The sequence below is a fragment of the Tenrec ecaudatus genome, chromosome X (genome assembly GCF_050624435.1).
Source record: "Tenrec ecaudatus isolate mTenEca1 chromosome X, mTenEca1.hap1, whole genome shotgun sequence".
NCBI lineage: Eukaryota > Metazoa > Chordata > Mammalia > Afrosoricida > Tenrecidae > Tenrec > Tenrec ecaudatus.
In genome coordinates, this window is record NC_134548.1 from 96,082,191 (window position 1) to 96,093,123 (window position 10,933).

Genomic DNA, 10,933 nt, shown 5'->3' on the forward strand with positions numbered 1-10,933 from the left:
TCAACCCTGCCCCAAGATGGCAGGTAGGTGTGCCCTTTTAGTTCAGTGTCCCAGTGGTGCTGGGAGGAATTGCCCTAGTTGGTAACATCACCTTAGAGGATTGATGGAGGTTTCCTCAGCAGCCTGGAATGTTGGAATGCTGTAGAGGGTTGTCACAGCTACCTTGTGTGGTGTGCATCACTCCCACAGATGCCAAGCTGGAGGTCCCCCTGCTATTTGGGTTGAGTTGCCCTAGGCGGATGGTAGTGGCCTGGAAGCCAGCATTGGTGTGTGATAGGAAAGAGAGAGAGAGAATAGAAAAAAGAGAGAAAAAGGAGAAAAAGAGAAAAACTCAAAACAAAACTGGGCCCATTGAGACCAACTGCGGTGGGAAAGACAGAAGGGTGAGAAAATAAAGAAGAAGGAACAGAGTGATAAGTAAGGAGATAACTGAGGCTTGATCAACTCTGCCTCAAGGTAGCGAGGTGGTGTGCCTGCTTGTTGTAGAGTCCCACAGATGCTGGGTGGGATTACCCTCTAAGGGAAGATCTCAGCAGAGGCCAGGCAGCAGTTTCCAGATTCCCACAGTGGAACTGAGTGCTGGAGTTCACTGGTATACTAACTTGTGCTGTATGTAGCATTATAGTGTGTGTGTGTGTGGGGGGAGGCGCACAGGGTGTTCCCTCAACCCCGTGTAGGGCCCCAGGACAGGCAGGACATTCCAGTTGTGTGTAAAATCACTAAGGGGGAGGAGCTGGGCTTATTGTCCTATCTAGACTGTTGATGCCCTTGTAGCTCAGAGGTTTTTTGTTTTATTTCCCCCCTGGTCAGCTGGAATAGAATTAATAAAATTGGCTCCCTGGCTCTGGGCTCTGGATCTGTGCTCAGTTGGAAACTGAGGCTTCCTCCAGAGGGTCTTTGTTGTTGAAAACCTCTAGGCATGGTAGGTAAATTCTGGGATTCCTTAGCATGGGTCCCCTTCTTATGCTAATGTATGTTAAGGGACTCCCTTTACCTCTTGCCTTGGAATTGAACAATGAGCCTGGGATTTAAAGTTGTTACCAAAAACATATATTTTCTATTTTTTTTATATTGAGCTTATGAGGTGCCCTGATTTGGAGACTGTCACGCTGAACCCCAGAAGGGGGAGATCCAGTTTATCTGAGAGGTTGTTTTCTTCTCGGCCAGCTGGAACTGGATTCGCCTCCTGGACTATGACTATCTGCTTATTTTCTGCCACACCACAACCTGACTCAAATAAATTCCTGCTCTTTCTTCTACTCCAAATCTATGGTTACCCGCTGAATCCAGCTCCCCAGGCTAGAAGCTCAGGGCTGCTAACAGAGTGGGGAGCTCTGGTGTGGGGTCCTGGGACTAGGTCTCAGTGGTTCCCCTCGTGTCTGGGATTATGTCCCCTTTAGGGCGTCAGCCTGGGGAAATCACTATTCACTGTGAAACTATGACATCTGTAGCTGTTTCGCTGGAGCCCAGCGCGCTGAACCGAGAGTGATTTAGTGCGTTCGTGGTTCACTTTGTGAGTAGAAATCACAAAGAAGCGGGGTTCACACAGACCCTAATACCCTTGTTCTAATTTCAGGTCTCTACCTCCCAGTCTTCTTCACCTTACTTCCCAATTTTCTGGTCTTGGCAGCAGGAGCTCTGGGCGGATGAATATTAGCTAGATGCCATCTTCTTCAGTCTTCCCAAAGATTCGTGTTAAGTTTGGAGCAGTGCTCTGCTTTACTCTGCAGACAATTCTGACTTTACTCCTAATGGGCCCGGCCATTCAGGAATGAAGGTTTGGGTCATGCCAGCAGGTAAAGAGCCACAAGCACATGAGGTGCTTGCAAGGGGATTATGAAATGAGTGGTGGGGAAAAAGCGGTTCTAAATGCCAGCTGCTGCCTCATGGTAGGTTGTAGAGATAAGCAAAACGTAATCATTAATATCTTCTCTTTATATGTGTGCATCAAATATTTTCCTCTGTTCATTTATAAAATATAAGATGTAAATAAGTGAGTGCATTTCTGTTGTGCATGTGTAAGTTGCATCATAGTAGGTGCAAGCATAATTTTATCTTTATCTTTATTTGGAGAATATGTATAATTGAAAAAATGTTTACTTTTACCACATTGGCAAATGATGGATTGTTTATTTGGGTTTTATGTCAACATAACTGTACCTCTGGGAAGACATGAATGGAGAGTGAACTCTCACTGAAGTCCCATTCTGATTATGTCTCCTTGAGTGTGTGACCTATTTGATATTCAAAAAGAAATGCCATGAAAATTCTCTTTCTTCTGGCTTGTGTAGATTTTATAGTTGCTATATCTATCACAACTGCCTCCAGTTCTGGACCATGACTCTATATTATCTGCTGATCAGGGAAGCTGTCAGTGGTTGGTTATGACATCTGATATACTTCTCTGATTCTGAATTCACCAGGTGTGGTTTCCCAAATTTTTCCTAGTTCATCAGCTGGCAGGTGTGTGAGTCAGTAAGGGCCTCAAATTTAATACTTGCCCCCAAAGACTTGAGGCAGATGGGCCTGTCCATTCTATAGTTGTGTGGGCTACTTCATAATGCAAATTTCTTTTTTCAATATAAATTTCTGTCTTAAACATATATGTCACTGGTTTTGACTTTTTAGAGAACCCATTCAAACATAAAAATCTAATACTTAACTGACAGCAACATCAGAACTCCTTTCTATGTGATGTGTATATTTGAATTTGGGTATAGACAGGTCAAAAGAGAAGCTTCATATTTTCTTTAAAAGAAACACTTTAGTCATGATATATCCAAAGATAAATAAATATTTAGAAAGAAGTTCAATTATATCTTATGTAGATTGATTTCATTCTTAGAAACAATCTTGGAAATGCAATTAAAATGAATACTATAATTCAGTAAAATAGATAATTTTAAAGTTAATATGAAAAGCTCAATGGATTCTATGTAGGAACAAGAATTAATTAGAAACCATAAATAAAGTAAATATATAATTCACATCAAAACAAGAGCTAGTGAAGAATAAATTTAAGAATCTGAATGAATGACTTTTCAAAGCTTCTGTAGGGACATAAGAAATAAATTAATGAACATATATTATTTGATTTTAGATAGAATCACCTTAATATTGTAAGTATGCTATCTCTTAAATTAATGTCAGAATTCAATATTATTCAAATAAAATAATAATATATTACAAGCTTGTCAAATAGATAATACCATTTATAGAAAGACCCTCTAGATAATTTCTGGTAAAAGAAGATTAATTAGGCATACTAACAAATTTCTAATGTTTAAAATATAAGTATTAATAAAAATTCCTGGATACACTGTACAAAAAACTGATTGAAAAGAATGTGTGTGTTCGTTTGTATATTCAAACACCATTTCTTGAAGTATACACAAAGATTCTGTTAACAATATTTTTGTTTAGTGGAATTGTAGTAGTGAGGATAAATGCACTGTTGGTATCTTTTTACATTATTGAATTATTTCCATGAGTACATGATTTCTAATAAGAAAATCTTTACTTAAAGATAAATCATTTATATGAATACCAGCATAACATGCAATTTAAAAATATGGGTGAAGTTTCTTATTTTAAAATTTATTAACAACCCAGATGAAAATTTGTTAAGCAGGATTATATAATTTATGTAAAATAAATTTCAGCAGGAAGATATTTATATGTGTTTATAAATTATAAATTTTTAAATGGCAACCTTTGCTGTTCTTTGGTGTCATCAAGTTGGTTCTGACTCATAGTGATAAGTACAACAGAAATAAACACTCCTCGTCCTGGTCATTCTCAAAATCATTACAATTGAACCCATCCTTAGAGCCGCTGCGTCAATACAAATTGCGGTGTCTTTCTCTTTTTTGATTCCCCTTGTGGTAGCTAGATGATTTTATGTTCACTTGAAGATGTAAGAAAGTGTAGAGGCGAAACCCAAACTCTCAGTCAGATCACAGCCTGATGATGTCTCCTTGGGGATATGGCCTTCTTTGAACCAGGGGAAACTGGCAACCTCCATCTCTCTCTCTCTCTCTCTGTTGCTTTGCCTTCTTGCTTGCTGGGACTCTACCACTGACTCTGAAAGCTGTCAGTGCCTTGACATGTTTCCACTTACCTTGGATCCACATGACATTGCACCCACTGTCCTGTGATCATACTGTATTTTGTGTCATTGTATGTTTGTGCTTGAGGCTGAAGGACTTGTGTTCTAGTATAAGACTTATGGGCTTGAGTTGTACTGGGCTAGAATGTTTTTTTGCTATATATTTACTTCTTGATATAAAGCTCTTTCTTATACATAGACGAGTGTCACTAGATTTATTTTTCTAGACAGCCCATTCTAACACATACCTCTACTTTACCAAGCATGCTCTCTGCTTGTAGGGACTGGTCTATACGGACAATATGTTGAAAGTACATGAGATGGAGTCTTGCTGTCCTTGCTTGTAAGGAGTATTCTGGTTGTACTGCTTTCAAAATTATTTCTAGGTTCTTTTGATAGTAAGTGGTACTTCCAATATTGTTCAACAACACCCTAATTCAAATGCAACAATCATTTGGTCATCCCTATCAATATTCCACTTTCACATGCATATGAGATTATTGAAAATACCATGAGTTGTGTCAGAAACACCGTAGTCCTAAAAGGGATATGCTTGTTCTTCAAAACGTTAAAGAGTTCTTGTTCAATTGATTTATCCAATGCAATAAATCATTTGATCTCCTGACTGCTGCTTCCATGACCACTGATTGTGGATCCAAGCAAGATTAAATCTTGATAACTTTAACATTTTCTTCATTTATTTTGATGTTACTTATTGGTCCAGTTATGAGTGTTTTGGATTTCTTTATACTGAATTACAATCCATATGGAAGACTGAAATCCTCAATTTTCATCAACAAAAGCTTCATGATCTTTCAGTAAGCAAGATTTTTTCAACTGCATATAACAGATTATTAGAAGCTTTCCTCCAATTGTGATGCTGAATTCTTCTTCATATGGTCCAGCTTCTCAGATTATGCGGTCATTATACAGATTGAATAAATATTATGAGAGGATACAACTCTGAAGCACACCTTTCCTAATTTAAACCTGATGTTGTATGTTGATGTGTTATTCCATGATGCTTGAGACTCAAATACCATGATGGTTACCCAAAGTGAACAGATTTCCACAGAGCTTCCAGACTAAAGAATGATTAGGAATTAGCCACTGAAAACCAAGAGCTTCAAGTTAGAATTTGAACCATGAACTAGATAGAGTTGTGAACTGCTTCCTTAATATAAATTTCTTTCTTTATAGAAAGTTTTTTGTTATACCTATATTAGTGTCACTGGTTTGGTTTCTCTAGAAAGTCAAGTCTGTCATAGGTACCATATAACTAGATACCAACCAGATGCAATCTAGTTAGATTAGATTCATTATAATCCCATGTAAAATAGAATTAAACACTGCCTGGTCCTGTGTCACTCCTAACAAGCATCGTTATGTGTAAAGCTATTGTTTTAGGCACTGTGTCAATCAATCTCTTTGAGAATCTTCTTTTTCACTGATCTTATACTTTACCAAGTCATGATGTCATGTTCCAGTGACTAGTCTTTCTTGATAACATGTGTAAAGTACCCAAAACTTTCACAATACTTAACAAATTCCTACCTTCCTTGCTTTTAAGGAGCATCCTTGCTGCACTTCTTTCAAGACCGAGTGGAGGTGTTCCTCCTGACAACCATGGTACTTTCAATTTTATTTGACAATATCATTTAAATGCACTGATTCTGCTCCATTATTCCTTATTCCTTGTATAGCTTTCACAGGCATATGAAGCAATTGACAAACCAGCGGTAGAACCAATGTTAATTTAGTTCTCAAAGTGGCATCTTTGCTCTTCAACAATTTGAATGAGTCTTCTGCAGTCGATTGCACAATGCAGTACATCATGTGATTTCTTGACTGTTGCCTACAAGAGCATTGACTGTATTTCCAAGAAAAATGGAATCTTTGCCAACTTCAATATTTTTCCATTAACAATGATGTTGTTTATTCATCAAGTTGTAATTTTTTCTTTACTTTCAATCGTAGTCAATATTGAAGACTATAGTCTTTTATCATCATAAGTAAGTGCATCAAGGCCTCTGGGTTTCCAGCAAGTAAGATTATGTTATCTCCATAATTACATATCAAGTGAGTTGTTAATAAACCTTCCTTCCTTCCTGATGTTGCATTCTACTTCATAATTCAGTTTCAATTATTTATTCAGCATACATATTTAATAAGTGTGGTGGAAAAATACACCCCTAACACACACCTTCCTTGATTTTATACTAGTTAGTACCCCATGTTCTCTTTCAAAGACTGTATTTGTTATATGTACAGGGAAGGTATGTAAAGAAAATTAATTGTTCTGAAATTTCCATTCCCCACCCCCACCCCCAGTGTTATCCATAGTTTGTAATCATTCACATGGTTGAATGGCATTGCATAGTTTATTAAGCACAAGTAAAAATCGGTCTGATATCCTCTGCTTTTAGTCAAGATCGATCTGATGTGAGCAATGATATCCCTCATGCCATGTCTTCTTCTGAATCTGACTTGGATATATTGCAACTTCCTGTCTATATACTGCTGCAACCATTGTTGAATTGCCTTTAGTGAAATTTTATTTGCATTTCATCTTAATGACATTGTGGACTAACTTCAACGTTTTGTTGGGTCATTTTTCTTTGGGATGGGCATAAATCTGGATCTCTCCTAAAAAGAAATCCAGGTCCCTGTCTTATAAATTTCTTGGCATAGATAATGAGAGCATGCAGCAATATTTCATTTCCTGGGGCCTTGTTTTCAACTATGCCTTCAATATTGTTTGTACTTCTTCCTTCAATACATTTGGTTCTTAATTATATGGTATCCATTGAAATGATCTTCACTTAACAAAGAAAGATTTATCTACCCACTTCAGAGGAAGAACCCACTAAAAATCTTACGCATAGATTTGAAGCATTTTCAAATACAGAAAGCCTAAACAAAGAAATATAACATTTTCAGAGATGTTGCTGGCAGATAGGCCTCTCAAGTCACTCTTAAGTAAAGATACTTGAAACGTGACCTGAGAGAAGATGATATCTTTTTCTTTTTTTTGGACTATAACTCAGAATCAAATTTATTTTTAAATCATTTTATTGGGGGCTCGTACAATTCCCATCACAATCGATACATACATACACTGTGCCAAGAACATATGCACATCTGTTGTTATCATCATTCTCAAAACATTTGCCTTCTACTTGAGCCCTTAATATCGGCTGCTCATTTTCCCCCTCCCTCCCTATTCTCCCCTACCTCATGAACCCTTCATCATTCACAAATCATTATTATTTTGTCATATATTACACTGTCTGATGTCTCCCCCGCCCTCTTCTCTGGCTTCCCTCCCCCAGGGAGGAGGTTATACATAGAGTCTTATAATCAGTTCCCCCTTTCTAATCCATGTTCTCTCCACCCTCAAGGCATCGCCACTTGCATCACTGGTCCAGGAGGAGTCATCTGTCCTGGATTCCCTGTGTTTCCAGTTGCAATCTATACCAATGTACATCCTATGGTCCAGCCAGATTTTCAAGGCAGAATTGGGATAATTATAGTGGGGGGATGGGGGAGGAAGTATTTAAGAACTAGAGGAAAGTTATATGTTTCATCGTTGTGACCATGCACCCTGCCTGGTTCATTTCCTCCTCACAACCCTTCAGTAAGGGGTGTCCGGTTGGCTAACATTGGGTTTTGAGTCTCCACTCTGCACTCACCCACATTTTCAATGATATGATTTTTTGTTCCTTGATGCTTGATACCTGATCCCCTCAACAACTCATGATCACACAGGCTGGTGTGTTTCCCCCATGTGGTCCTTGTTGCTTCTGAGCTAGATAGCCACTTATCTTCGAGCCGTTAAGATCCTTAGATGCTATGTCTTTTGATAGCTTGGCACCATCAGCTTTCGTCACCACACTTGCTTAGGCACACGTTTGTCTTTATTGATCGTATCGGGGAGGTGGGCACCCACTGATATGGTCTTTAGCTCTTTGATGTCTGATAACTGGTCCCTTCTGCATCTTGTGGTCAGACAGGCTGGTGTGCTTCTTCCATGTGGGCGTTGATGCTTCTCACCTAGATGGCCTCTTGCCTTTAAGACTCCAGACACTATATCCCCTGACAGTCGAGCACCGTCAGCTTTCTTCAACACATTTGCCCATGCACACATTCTTCTTCAGCAATCGTGTCGGGAAGGTGTACATACTGGAATGCCAATTTATTAGAACAAAGTGTTCTTGCATTGAGTAAGTGCTTGAGTGGAGACCCAAAGTCCATCTGCTGCCTTAATACTAAACCTCTAAACATATGCACATAGATCTGTTTCCCCACATGCATATAAATATATTTACATATGTACAATCCAGTCTTTGGACCTCAACAAATACCCCTTCTCCCCTAGTTCTTTCCTCCACTAATCCCTACTTTCCTTTTGTCCACTATCATACTCAGGCCCCATTTGGGTTTCAGAAATTTCTCTCTGTTTCCTTGCCCTTGCTAAATCCCTACCAGGCCACTCACACCCTCCTTGCTACTTATTTTGGATCACTTATTGCTCCCTGTCCCTGGGTTGGTGAGCACCACCTCCTTTCCCCCTCATCCCCCTTTCCCGTGTCCCCCCAGAACAATTGGTCCCGTTGTTTTCTCCTCCATACTATTCATCCAGTCTAACTTATCTAGATAGATTTGTAGAGATGCACCAAAAATCAACTCATTGCAAGATAGGCAATGAGTGAGAACACAGCTATGACAGTAAAAAGGAAAATCAATTACCCATAGAAGAATAAATTAATTAAAAGAAAAAAAGTTTAAAAAGAAAGAAAAACTTGTAAATAGATAATGGTCTGATTTTTAATATCCAGGCGTGTCCTTCAGTCAGGTCCAATGGGGTACCATTCTCTGGCCCCAGAATCTGTCATTTGTACTCCCTTGGGGGCTCCATGCTCTGCTCCCACGGTTGCTGTGTCGCATGGTTTTAGTGGTTTGCCTCAGTGTCACAGGGTCAGTCTGGGTCAGTCCCAACCCTGAGTCTACAGTGTTGTTCCCCTTAGGGCCCTGGGCCAACAAGGGACGATGTGTCTCCTAGTGGGATCGGCCATATTGTCCACTCTGTCCATTGGCTGTTCAGAGCAGGGATATCATCCTCCAGGCTTGATGGGCCAGGATGTGCTCTATACTTTCTTCCTCTCCTTTCTTTTGCTCCCTTTTGTGCTGATCTGACATGCCCCTCTCCCCTAGCTGCAGCTTCAGTGCCGTCCTCTCAAGTAAATTCTTCTGGGGTGAGGGGCAGTTGTCCACATAGCTGGTTTGGGGGCTGAGCCCTCGGGTCCCTCCACTGGCTCCCCACTCCTTACAGGCACACTGCAGTCATCTGGCACTGGCATTATATCTGGTCCCTCGCTCCCTGTGAAGACACAAGCAATACCCTCCCCTTGGGTGGGTCAGTGCCCTAGTCCCACATCACACATCTTTTATTTCCCCTTTCTTCCCTCCACCCCCGTTTTAGTTGGCTACCATATGCATCCCTGGATTTGGTCTGGCCCCTGCCATACTATCTGGACCTCACCCCTGGAGTATTTGTATACAGTAACTTTTTCCCTGTGCCCCTTTTGCACTTACCTTTCTGTTCTCTCTTTTTTATATATAAATAAAATTACCTCAGTGGACTCATGTTATACTTGTCCATTTGTGCATGGCTTACTTCACTTAACACAATTTCCTCCAGTTCTCCCCAAGCATCGATATGCTTCATTCGTTCATCACTGCTTTTTAGTGATGTATAGTACTCCATTGTATGTATGTACTACAGTTTTTTTTAATCCATCCATCTGTTGATGCAAATTTGGGTTGTTTGCAACTCCTTGCAATTGTGAACTGTGCTGCAATGAACATTGGAGCACAGATGTCTGGCCGTGGTATGTTTCTTGCCTCTTCTGGTATATGCCCAGTAGTGGGATTCCTGTGTCATATGGTAACTCAATTTCCATCTGTTTGAGTAATCGCCAAATTGATTTCCATAGTGGCTGTAAATACCTACAGGTCCACTAGCAGTGGATGAGAGTTCCTATCTCACCACAGCCTTTCCAACACTTGTTGCTTTCTGATTTTTTGAATTGGACTATCTTTGAGGGTGTTAGTGGGCAATTAGTTTTTTTCTCTTATTGAAAGCGTGCAAAGTATTGTAGATTTTAGTAATAAACCTTTGTCTGATGTGTCCTTGCTAAAGATGTTTTCCCAGTCGGTGGACTCTTGGTGAATTCTTTTGATGTACACAGGTTTCTTATTCAGTATATCCCACTTGCTTTTTGTGTCTCCTCTGTATTTGTATCCTTCCCTATTTCTTGTAGCCTATATAATCCCTGTGCCAATGTTCTCAGATTTGTCCCAATTCCCTCAGTGATGGCCCTAATTGTTTGGGGTTTTATCTCAAGGTCTTTGATCCACCTTGAGTTTATTCTTGTGCATAGAGTGAGGTAAAGGTCTTGTTTCATTTTACTGCAGGTAGATATACATTTTAACCATCACCATTTATTGAAGATGGCATCTGCTTCCTATTAAATATGTTTTGGGGGGCCTTGTCAAGGATCGGTTGCCTGTATGCTGATGTTTTTATTTCTGGGTCTTCAGTTCTTTTCCATTGGTCTGAATATTTTCATTTTCATTAATTTAGAGGAACTTCCTGATTTCATCTCTGATCTGGGTCAATACCCACTCCTTTTGCAATAGGAAATTGTTCATCCTCCAATTTTTGACCCTTGTTTTCTTCACTGTCTTTCTGTTAATTTCCAGCTTTATGGCACAATGATCAGAGAGAGGTGTCTGTACAAACTCTATCTGCTTGAATTTACT